Here is a 13,382-nt window from a genome sequence, read left to right on the forward strand (position 1 = left end):
CGTTGTTCCAGTGAGAACAAACAGAGTTTATTCAACCGCTCCTCATAGCTAATGCCCTCCATACCAGGCAACATCCTGGTAAATCTCTTCTGCACCCTCTCTAAATCCCCCACATCCTTCTGGTAGTGTGGCGACCAGAATTGAACACTATACTCCAAGTGTGGCCTAACTAAGGTTCTGTACAGTTGCAACATGACTTGCCAATTCTTATACTCAATGCCCCGGCCAATGAAGGCAAGCATGCCTTACGCCTTCTTGAAAGTTCAACACCGTTCAACACATTACTAATTAAAAATCTGTCCATCTCCTCCTTAAATTTACTCACTGTCCCGGCGTCCACTGTACTCTGGGGTAGTACATCAGAAGATGCAGTTCAATACTGGTATGGATGACTGGGAGCAGTACATCAGAGGACGCAGTTCAATACTGGTATGGATGACTGGGGGCAGTACATCGAGAGGATGCAGTTCAATACTGGTATGGATGACTGGGGGCAGTACATCGAGAGGATGCAGTTCAATACTGGTATGGATGACTGGGGGCAGTACATCGAGAGGATGCAGTTCAATACTGGTATGGATGACTGGGGGCAGTACATCGAGAGGATGCAGTTCAATACTGGGGCTGGTTTAGCTCACCAGGCTAAATTGCTGGCTTTTAAAGCAGACCAAGCAGGCCAGCAGCACGGTTCGATTCCCGTACCAGCCTCCCCGGACAGGCGCCGGAATGTGGCGACTAGGGGCTTTTCACAGTAACTTCATTGAAGCCTACTCGTGACAATAAGCGATTTTCATTTTCATTTCATACTGGTATGGATGACGGGGCAGTACATCGAGAGGATGCAGTTCTCCTTCCGCACAAACACTGTTATTGGTGACGAGCGCCAAACTGTAGCCTTGTTGCCAGCGTGTGGGAGGTCCATATACAGCATTATAAAAAGGCTAACCCACTCAGACCCTCCGGACACTTGCTCGTTTGCCTCCCTGGTTGCCTTGGTAGGAAAACATTTCGACCGGCTCCACATGGTCACCCAGGATCAAGATTACATAGAATTTACAGTGCAGAAGGAGGCCATTCGGCCCATCGAGTCTGCACCAGCTCCTGGAAAGAGCACCCGACCCAAGGTTAACACCTCCACCCTATCCCCATAACCCAGTAACCCCACCCAACACTAAGGGCAATTTTGGACACTAAGGGCAATTTATCATGGCAAATCCACCTAACCTTCACATCTTTGGACTGTGGGAGGAAACCGGAGCACCCGGAGGAAACCCCCACACACACGGGGAGGATGTGCAGACTCCACACAGACAGTGATCCAAGCCGGAATCGAACCTGGGACCCTGGAGCTGTGAAGCCATTGTGCTATCCACAATGTTACCGTGCTCAATATGATTCAAGCATTATCTCAGATCATGCACTTTGGCAGGAAAAATAAATGAACTGATTATTATTTAAATGGAAAAAGACTGCAGAAATCTACAGCACAGAGGAATTTGGAGGGGTCCTCGTACATAAATCACAAAATGGTAGCATGCAAGTTAAGCAGGTAATAGGGAAGGCAAATGGACTGTTAGCCTTCATTTCAAAGGGAATGGAGTATAAATGGAGTTGGGAAGTTTTGCTAAAACTATACACGGCTCTAGTTAGACCACAGCTGGAATACTGTGAACAGTTTTGGTTCCCCTATCGAAGGAAAGATACACTGGTATTGGAGGCAGTCCAGAGAAGGTTCACTCGGTTGATCCCGGGTATGGAAGGATTTTCTCACGAGGAGAAATTGAGTAGGTTGGGCCTTATTGAGACATATTGGATTCTCTGTTAGGATCGATGCTGAGAGGATGTTTCCTCTTGTGGGAGAGTCTAGGTCCAGAGGGAATAATCTCAGAGTAAGGGGCTCACCCATTTCATACAGAGATGAGGAGGGATGTCTTCTCTCAGAGGGTAGTGAACCAGTAGAGTTCTTTACCGTAAAGAGCTGTAGAGGCTGGGGTGTGGAATTGATGGGGAGAAGGTGGGAAAATGGAGTTGAGGATTATCATAGCAGATCAGTCATGGACTCATTGAATGGCAGAGCAGATTTGATGGGCCAAATGGCCTACAGTTGTTAGATCACTGTTAACCATTAAAAGCATTAAGAGATATGCAGAATTATTACTGAATGGTGGAATGAGCTGAAGGGATTAAAATGGGTTCCCCCCCCTGTTTCTGCCATGTTCCACTATGCTTCTGCCCAACTTTTTTCTTTATTTACCCATATCTCAGTGATCCCTCAAGGCTGGGAAGCCTGATTCTCATTGTACCCAGCAATCAGTCTGAAGCCCTTGCCCTAACACCAAAGGGGCTGTTTAACAGTGTTAGTCATCGTGATACTGTGCTGGTGATACTATTTTGAGGGGCTTGCTGGAAGTGGGGTAACAGAATTCATTTGTTAATTCTCAATTCTGCCATCAGCAACAGGGTGTTCAGATATCTGTTAGATCTGCTTCATCCAGGAATGTGTTCTTCTAATTCCTTTTGAAGCTGAAGAGATTGAAGCCAGTTAACACTGACGTGTTCTGAATATCGCTGGCACACCGCGTATTATTTCTGCAGGCAAGGTATTGCTCGCAGACTGAGTATTAACAGGTAGACGTTACTCAGTAACATTATTTGCTTGAAGTGTATCTTCATGTGGGACTTCTCGCCTTCTGCGAGTACTGTTCCTGTACCCAACATGTCTGGAATAGTTTGATTAGTGCTCTGGGATATTCTGGGTATAGCTAATCTTAGCACATGATACCACAGATGGATAAAACTCCTTCGCACTATTGAATCGTACTGAATAGTTACTTTGCATCAGTCTTCATGCTGGAAGACACCAGTGGGATGCCAGAACTCCAGGAGAAATCGGGGGACAGAGGGGAGTGCAGTGACCATTACTAAGGAGAAGGTTCTGGGGAAACTGAAAGGTCTGAAGGTGGATAAATCACCTGGATGGACTACACCCCAGGGTTCTAAAAGAAATAGCTGAGGAGATTGTGGAGGCATTGGCGGTGATCTTTCAGGAATCACTGGAGGCAGGAAGGGTCCAAGAGGACTGGAAAGTGGCTAATGTAACACCACTGTTTAAGAAGGAAGGGAGGTAATGATGGGAAATTATAGGCCGGTTAGCTTGACTTCGGTCATTGGTATGATTTTAGAGTCTGTTATTAAAGGTGAGATTGCGGAGTACTTGGAAGTGCATTGGTAAAATAGGACTGAGTCAGCACGGCTTCATCAAGGGGAGGTCATGTCTGATAAATCTGTTGGCGTTCTTTGAGGAGGTAACAAGGAAGTTAGACAAAGGAGAACCAGTGGACCTAGTTTATTTAGATTTCCAGAAGGCCTTTAACAAGGTGCCGCATAGGAGACTGTTAAATAAGTTAAAAGCCCATGGTGTTAAGGGTAAGATCCTGGCATGGATAGAGGATTGGCTGATTGGCAGAAGGCAGAGAGTGGGGATAAAGGGGTCTTTTTCAGAATGGCAGCCGGTGACTAGTGGTGTGCCTCAGGGCTCTGTGCTGGGACCACAACTTTTCACGATATACATTAATGATCTGGAAGAAGGAACTGAAGGCACTGTTGCTAAGTTTGCAGATGATACAAAGATATGCAGAGGGACAGGTAGTATTGAGGAAGCAAGGGGGCTGCAGAAGGACTTGGACAAGCTAGGAGAGTGAGCAATGAAGTGGCAGATGAAATACAATGTGGAAAAGTGTACGGTTATGCACTTTGGAAGGAGGAATCTAGGCAAAGACTATTTTCTAAATGGGGAAATGCTTAGGAAATCAGAAGCACAGAGGGACTTGGGAGTCCTTGTTCACAATTCTCTTAAGGTTAACGTGCAGGTTCAGTCGGCAGGTAAGAAGGCAAATGCAATGTTAGCATTCATGTCAAGAGGGCTAGAATACAAGACCAGGGATGTACTTCTGAGGCTGTATAAGGCTCTGGTCAGACCCCATTTGGAGTATTGTGAGCAGTTTTGTGCCCTGTATCTAAGGAAGGATGTGCTGGCCTTGGAAAGAGTCCAGAGGAGGTTCACAAGAAAGATCCCTGGAATGAAGAGCTTGTCGTATGGGAAACGTTTGAGGACTCTGGGTCTGCACTCGTTGGAATTTAGAAGTATGAGGGGAGAACTCATTGAAACATACAGGATACTGCGAGGTCTGGATAGAGTGGACGTGGAGAAGATGTTTGAAAATGAAGATCACTTATTGTCACAAGTAGGCTTCAAACGAAGTTACTGTGAAAAGCCCCTGGTTGCCACATTCCTGCGACTGTTCAGAGAGGCTGGTACGGGAATTGAACCCGTGCTGCTGGCCTGCCAGGTCTGCTTTAAAAGCCAGCTATTTAGCCCTGTGCTAAACCAGCCCCCTGTTCCCACTTGTAAGAAAAACTAGAACCAGAGGACACCGTCTCAGACTAAAGGGACGATCCTTTAAAACAGAGATGAGGAGTAATCTCTTCAGCTAGTGGGTGGTGAATCTGTAGAACTCTTTGCCGCAGAAGGGGGTGGAAACCAAATCACTGAGTGTCTTTAAGACAGAGATAGATAGGTTCTTGATTAATAAGGGGACCATGGGTTATGGGGAGAAAGCAGGAGAATGGGGATGAGAAAAACATCAGCCATGATTGAATGGCGGAGCAGACTCGATGGGCCAAGTGGCCTAATTCTGCTCCTGTGTCCTATGGTCTTTTGGGTCAAATCAATTCTCAAAGAGAATTCTCAACAGAGTTTCGGAAACTGTAAAAGGGGGGCTGGTGGGTGTAAGGGGTGGAAGGAACTCTTCACATAAAGGGGCATGGAATGTTTGAGGTGCCTCTCCCTCTCTCCTTCCATCACTTTGCTGATGATGGAGAGCAGACTGATAGGGCGGTAATTGGCTGGGTTGGATTTGTCCTGTTTTTTGTGTACAGGACACGCCTGGGTAATTATCCACATTGCTGGGTAGATGCCAGTGTTGTAGCTGTACTGGAACAGCTTGGCTAGGGGTGCGGTAAGATCTGGAGCACAAGTCTTCAGTACTATCGCCGGGATATTGTCAGGGCCCATCGCCTTTGCAGCATCCAGTACCTTCAGCCGTTTCGTGATATCACGCGGGGTAAATCGTATTGGCTGAAGACTGACATCTTTGATGCAGGGGCCTTCTGGAGGAGACGGAGATGGATCATCCACTCGGCACTTCTGGCTGAAGATTGTTGCGAAAACCTCAGCCTTGTCTTTTGCACATATGTGCTGGGCTCCTCCATTATTGAGGATGGGGATCCGCCTCCTCCAGTGAGTTGTTTAATTGTCCACCACCATTCAGGGCTGGACGTGGCAGGACTGCAGAGCTTAGATCTGATGGGTTTGTTGTGGAATTGCTGAGCTCTGTTACTTGCTGCTTATGCTGTTTGACACACAAGTAGTCCTGTGTTGTAGCTTCAACAGGTGACACCTCATTTTTCGGTTTGCCTGAAGTTGCTCCTGGCATGCTGTCCTACACTCTTCATTCAACCTGTGTTGATCCCCTGGCTTGGTGGTAATGGTAGAGTGGGGGATAGGCCGGGCCATGAGGTTACAGAATGTGGTTGAATACAAGCCTGCTGCTGATGATGGCCCACAGATGCTCAGTCTTGAGTTGAGAGATCTGTTCGAAGTCTATCCCATTTAGCACGGCGGAAGGGTGGCACGGTAGCATTGTGATTAGCACAATTGCTTCACAGCTCCAGGGTCCCAGGTTCGATTCCGGCTTGGGTCACTGTCTGTGCGGAGTCTGCACATCCTCCCCGTGTGTGCGTGGGTTTCCTCCGGGTGCTCCGGTTTCCTCCCACAGTCCAAAGATGTGCAGGTTAGGTGGATTGGCCATGCTAAATTGCCCTTAGTGTCCAAAATTACCCTTAGTGTTGGGTGGGGTTACTGGGTTATGGGAATAGGGTGGAGGTGTTGACCTCGGGTAGGGTGCTCTTTCTAAGAGCCAGTGCAGACTCGATGGGCCGAGTGGCCTCCTTCTGCACTGTAAATTCTATGATCTAAGTGCCACACAACACGATGGAAAGTATCCTCAATGTGAAATCAGGACTCTGTCTCCACAAGGACTGTGCCGTGGTCACTGATACCAATACTATCACAGACAGATGCATCTGCAGCAGGCAGATTGATGATGATGATGAGGTCAAGTATGTTTTCCCCTATTGTTGGTTCCCTGCCTACCTGCTGCAGTCCCAGTCTATCAGCTATGTCCTTTAGGACCCGGCCAGCTCGGTCTGTGGTGGTACTACCGGGCCGCTCTGGGTCATGGACATTGAAGTCCCCCACACAGAGTATATTCTGCGCCCTTGCCAACCTCGGTGCTTCCTCCAAGTGGTGCTCAACATGGAGGATTACTGATTCACCAGCTGATGGTGGCCGGTATGTGGTAATCCTTGCCGATGTTTAACTTGAAGCCAGGAGACTTCATGGAGTCCAGAGTCGATATTGAGGACTCCCAGAGCAACTCCCTGCCGACTGTATCCCACTGTGCCACCCTCCCCAGGGCAACTCCCTGCCGACTGTATCCCACTGTGCCACCCACCCCAGGGCGACTCCCTGCCGACTGTATCCCACTGTGCCACTACCGCAGGGCAACTCCCTTCCGACTGTATCCCACTGTGCCACCCACCCCAGGGCAACTCCCTGCCGACTGTATCCCACTGTGCCACCCACCCCAGGGCAACTCCCTGCCGACTGTATCCCACTGTGCCACCCACCCCAGGGCAACTCCCTCCCGACTGTATCCCACTCTGCCACTCACCCCAGGGCAACTCCCACCCGACTGTATCCCACTCTGCCACCCACCCCAGGGCAACTCCCTGCCGACTGTATCCCACTGTGCCACCCACCCCAGGGCAACTCCCTGCCGACTGTATCCCACTGTGCCACCCTCCCCAGGGCAACTCCCTGCCGACTGTATCCCACTGTGCCACCCACCCCAGGGCAACTCCCTGCCGACTGTATCCCACTGTGCCACCCACCCCAGGGCAACTCCCTGCCGACTGTATCCCACTCTGCCACCCACCCCAGGGCAACTCCCTGCCGACTGTATCCCACTGTGCCACCCTCCCCAGGGCAACTCCCTCCCGACTGTATCCCACTGTGCCACCCACCCCAGGGCAACTCCCTGCCGACTGTATCCCACTGTGCCACCCACCCCAGGGCAACTCCCTCCTGACTGTATCCCACTGTGCCACCCACCCCAGGGCAACTCCCTCCCGACTGTATCCCACTGTGCCACCCACCCCAGGGCAACTCCCTCCCGACTGTATCCCACTGTGCCACCCACCCCAGGGCAACTCCCTGCCGACTGTATCCCACTGTGCCACCCACCCCAGGGCAACTCCCTCCCGACTGTATCCTACTGTGCCACCCACCCCAGGGCAACTCCCTCCCGACTGTATCCTGCTGTGCCACCCACCCCAGGGCAACTCCCTCCCGACTGTATCCCACTGTGCCACCCCAGGGCAACTCCCTGCCGACTGTATCCCACTGTGCCACCCACCCCAGGGCAACTCCCGCCACATTCCGGCGCCTGTTCGGGGAGGCTGTTACGGGAATCGAATTGTGCTGCTGGCCTGCCTTGGTCTGCCTTCAATGCCAGCGATTTAGCCCAGTGTGCTAAACAGGTAACATTCTATAGAATTCTATAGAATTCACTGGATCAAATCAGGTAACATTCAATAGAATTCACTGGATCAAATCAGGTAACATTCTATGTCATCCACTGGATCAAATCAGGTAACATTCTATGTCATCCACTGGATCAAATCAGGTAACATTCTGTAGAATCCCAATGATTCAAATCAGTTAACATTCTATGAATACACTGGATCAAATCAGGTAACGTTCTATAGAATCCCAATGATTCAAATCAGGTAACATTCCATAGAATCCCAATGATTCAAATCAGTTAACATTACAGTAGTTAGCACTGTGGCTTCACAGCGCCAGGGTCCCAGGTTCGATTCCCGGCTTGGGTCACTGAGCCTGCACATTCTCCCCATGTCTGCTTGGGTTTCCTCTGGGTGCTCCGAGTTTCCTCCCAATAGTCCCAAAAGACGTGCTGTTAGGTAATTTGGACATTCTGAATTCTCCCCCTGTGAACCTGAACAGGTGCCGGAATGTGCCGACGAGGGGCTTTTCACAGTAACATCATTGCAATGTAAGCCTACTTGTGACAATAAAGATTATTATTACTATTATTATTCTATAGATTCCCAATGGATCAAATCAGTTAGCATTCTATAGAATCCAATTATTCAAACCAGTTAACATTCTTAAATCCATTGGATCAAATAAGTTAGCATTCTACAGAATCCCAATGATTCAAACCAGTTAACATTTCATAGAATCAACTGAATTAAAGCAATTAACATTTTATAGGATACCAAATGTATAAAATCAGTTAACATTCTATAGAATCCCAATTGATCAAATCAGTTTATGTTCTATAGAATTCCCAATGGACCAAATCAGTGAACATTCCATAGAATTCCCAATGGACCTAATCAGTTAGCATTCTGTAGATTCTCAATGATTCAAACCAGTTAACATTCTATAGAATCCACTGGATCAAATCAGTTGACATTGAACAGAATCCCAATGATTCAAACCAGTCAACATTCTATAGATTCCCAATGGAACAAATTAGTTAACATTCTATAGCAACCCAATGGTTCAAACCAATTAACTTCTCTAGAATCCCAACAGATCAAACCAATTAACAATCTACAGATTCCCAATGGAACAAATCAGTTGACATTCTGTAGAATCCACTGGATCAACTAGTTAACATTCTATAGAATTCCAATGATTCAAATCTATTAACATTATGTAGAATCAACTGGACAAAACCAGTTAATATTATATAGGATCCCAAATGGATCCAATCAGTTAATGTTCTGTCGGATCCCAATGGACCAAATCAGTTAGCATTCTATAGAGGTCCCAATGGACCAAATCAGTTAGCATTCTATAGAGGTCCCAATGGACCAAATCAGTTAGCATTCTATAGAGGTCCCAATGGACCAAATCAGTTAGCATTCTATAGAGGTCCCAATGGACCAAATCAGTTAGCATTCTATAGAGGTCCCAATGGACCAAATCAGTTAGCATTCTGTAGAGGTCCCAATGGACCAAATCAGTTAGCATTCTATAGAGGTCCCAATGGACAAAATCAGTTAGCATTCTATAGAGGTCCCAGTGGACCAAATCAGTTAGCATTCTGTAGATTCTCAATGGTTCAAACCAGTTAACATTCTATAGAATCTACTGAATCAACCAGTTAACATTCTATAGAATCCACTGAATCAACCAGTTAACATTCTATAGAATTACAATGATTCAAACCAGTTAACATTCTATAGAATCCACTGGATCAACCAGTTAACATTCTATAGAATTACAATGATTCAAACCAGTTAACATTCTATAGAATTACAACGATTCAAACCAGTTGACATTCTACAGATTCCCAATGGATCAAAACAGTTGACATTCTATAGAATCCCAATGATTCAAACCAGTTAACATTCTGTAGAATTATCTGGATCAACCAGTTAACATTCTGTGGAATTCCAATGATTCAAACTATTAATATTCAATAGAATTAACTGGATAAAACCAGATAATATTTGATAGGTTCCCAAATGGATCAAATCAGTTAACTTTCTATAAGTGCGCAATGGACCAATGATTCATATCAGTTAATATCCTATAGATTTCTAATTTTCAAATCAATTAATATTCTGTAGGTTTCCAATGATTCAAATTAGTTAACATTCTATAGATTTGCAATGATTCAAATCAGTTCACGTTCTATAGAATCCCAATGATTTAAGGGAGTTAACAAAATCAGTTAACAGTCTTTAGAATCCAAATGGTTCAAATCAGTTGACATTCTTTCGAATCAACTGGGTCAAACCAGTTAATATTTTATAGGATCCCCAAATAGATCACATCAGTTAACAATCAATAATTCCCAATGGTTTAATTAGTTAACATTCCATGAAACCAATTGGATTAAACCAGTTAGTATTCTAAAGGATCCCAATGGATCAAATCAATTAACATTCTATTGAATCCACTGGATCAAACTGGATAACATTCTATAGACTCCCAATGTACCAAATCAGTTCACATTCTATAGATGTCCAATGAATAAACAGTCAACATTCACCCAGGATCCCACTGGATTCACTCAGTTAACATTCTGTAAAATCCAACAGATCACCAGTTTACATTATGTAGATCCCCATGGATCAAATCGGTTTCTATAGATTCCCAATGATCAAACTAATTAACAGTCTGTAGATTCCCAATGGACTGAATTAGTTACATCCTATAGAATCCCAATTGGACTGAATCAGTTAACATTCAATTGAATCCCAATGATCAAACCAGATTTTATATATTCCCAATTGATCAAACCAACTAATAAACTGTAGATTCCCAATGGACTGGATCAGTTAACATCCTACGGATCCACCCCCCCCCCCCCCCCACCACCACACACAACAGTATAAACCTGACCCTATTTCCAGTTCTATAACAAAGAGTCATCCAGACTCCAAACGTTAGCTCCCTTCTCTCTCCATAGATGCTCTCAGACCTACTGAGATTGTCCAGTATTTTCTAGTTTTGTTTCAGATTCCAGCATCAGCAGTAGTTTGCTTTACCATATAGATTCTCAATGAACAAAATCAATTAACATCCTATAGATTCCCAATGGATCAAATCAGTTCACACTCTCTAGACTCCCAACGGATCGAATAAATCAACATTCTATAGAATTCCAATAAATAAAATCATTTGACATTTTATAGAATCCCAATATGTCAAATCAGTTAACATTCTGGGCTCTCAATGGTCAAACCATATAGATTTCTGATGGTCAAACCAGTTTCTATAGATTCCCAATGGATCAAACCACTTAACATCCAATAGATTCTCAATGGATCAAGCCAGTTTTCAACTTGATTCCCAGTGGATCAGATCAATTAATATCCTATACATTCCCAATTGATCAAACAGTTACATCGTATAGATTCGCATTGAATCAAACCAGTTAAGATTCTATAGAATCCCAGGGGATTGAATCAGTTATAATTGCATAGACCACTAATGGGCCAGAACAATTGTCATTCTGTTGAATCTCAGAAGACACTTCGGTATCTTAATGGGCTGAATAAAAATCAGTGGAAATGCGGGTCAGGCCTGGGTTAAATTTAGCTGAAAAAATTGCTTTCAACGTTTTGTCCAGTGGCCTGAGAACGAATGACACTTTCATGTGCCTTGGCACCAGGCTGCACTTGAGAGAGTGGCTTCCTTCTCCTCATGTTGCTCAACCCTTGGGCACGACCCCCACCACAGGGATTGGGGAATACGTTTCCCTTTTATTTATTCATCCACGGATGTGGGCAGCACCGGCTAGGCCCAGCATTTATATCCATCCTAATTGCCCTCGAGGAGGTCATGGTGAGCTGCCTTCTTGAATCGCAGCAGTCAGACATTGTGGGGGTATAGACACAGCCGAGTGTCTCCACATTTCTGAGGACATTTGGGAGTCAGCCATATTGCTGTGGGTTTGGAGTCACAGAGTCGCAGGCCGGGTAACGATGGCAGATTTCCTTCCCACTCCTGGCCAGATGGTTATTTTAACAACAATCAACACCATTTTCTTGGTCACCATTTACTGAAGCAACGTTTATACCAGGTTTGAATTTAAACTCCTCCACCCTGTGTCAGGCTGGGATGCCAATCCGAGCAGGCCCCCTCGGCCCTCTCGCACATTGAGGCGGCCGCCCCCTCGGCCCTCTCGGCACATTGAGGCGGCCCGCCCTCATCGGCCCTCTCGGCACATTGAGGCGGCCGCCCCTCGGCCCTCTCGGCACATTGAGGCGGCCGCCCTCATCGGCCCTCTCGGCACATTGAGGCGGCCGCCCTCTCGTCGCCCTCTCGGCACTTGAGGCGCCGCCCTCTTCGGCCCTCTCGGCCCTCTCGGCCCTCTCGGCACATTGAGGCGGCCGCCCTCTCGCACATTGAGGCAGCCGCCCTGGCCATCGGATGATATTGTGGCTGATCCGATGTGATAATCCTCAACTCCCACTTTCCTGCCTTATTACCAGAACCCTCAATTCCCTTGCCGATTAAAAATCTGCCGAGATCAGCCTTTGGGCAGATAGATTTCTTGTTGGCAAAGACATGAAGAGATCCAGGGACAGTGCAGGAGTTAGCTGAGATCAGGTTTAGTGGGGGTTTAGCAGGCTCAAGTGAGCAGCATGGTAGCACAATGGTTGGCACTGCTGTCTCACATGCCAGGGACCTGGGTTTTATTACGGGTTTGGATGATTGCGTAGAGTGTGCACATTCTCCCCGTGTCTGTGTGGGATTCCTCCGGATGCTCCGGTTTCCTCTCAGAGTCCAAAGATATGCAGGTTAGGTGGATTGGCCATGATCAATTGTCCTTTAGTGTCCAAAGGTTAGGTAGGATTATGGGGATACAGCAAGGGCGAGAGCCTAGGTGGGTGACCTTTTAAAGGTTCAGTGTAGACTTGATGGCCGAATGGCCTCCTTCTGCACTGAATGGCCCACTCTAGCTCCTATGGTCTCGGCTGGTTACCGGTTGGCTCTCTGTGGGATCCTGCTGTGCACAAAGTGGCTCTCACGGCACCTGCATAAGAGTGACTTCTGCAACCAGAACACTTCATTATCAGAGATGTATCAACATATAAATGTACACCAGGCCAGCAGGCAATATCCTTCTAGCCAACAGACTGAATACTCATGTCTGCAAATGGCTCCTTCATCTGCCTGATAAATTATGGAGATGGTGCTGAATTATGTACGAGTTTGATTTGGATCAGGGCACTGAGGAGAGGCGTGTTAATGTCACATTTCACGGCAGCTTTCTCAGAGGTCTCATCCCACAGGGGCAGCTGACCAAAGACGCAGTGCAGCAAGTGGGATGCCCCAGGCAGCGGGAGAAGGTTCAGGGTGTGGGGTGGCGGGGGTTTCCCCTTGTCCACCTACATCCGGATTCCTTCCCCAGGATACTTTCAGCTCCAGTCTCGCCCACCTCCACTGTGCTCCTAACCAGTCTCTCCCGTCTACCACCTTCTGTAAACATTCACCTCGTCAGTTTCAGCCTCGATTCACACCCAGCCTCGTTCACCCATCACCCCCCTGCTCCTGCAGTGTTACTGTCTCCAAGGTCAGCAAGGCCTCCATTTTAATAATCTCATCGCCATCACTTCTCTGTAACCTCCTCCAACCCCTAAAATTCTCCCTAGCTGTGTAAACCTCTCCGGCCCCTAAACCCTCCTATCTCTGTCCCTTCTCCAGCCCT

This window comes from Scyliorhinus canicula, chromosome 12, assembly GCF_902713615.1.
Source record: "Scyliorhinus canicula chromosome 12, sScyCan1.1, whole genome shotgun sequence".
In the NCBI taxonomy this organism is placed as follows: domain Eukaryota; kingdom Metazoa; phylum Chordata; class Chondrichthyes; order Carcharhiniformes; family Scyliorhinidae; genus Scyliorhinus; species Scyliorhinus canicula.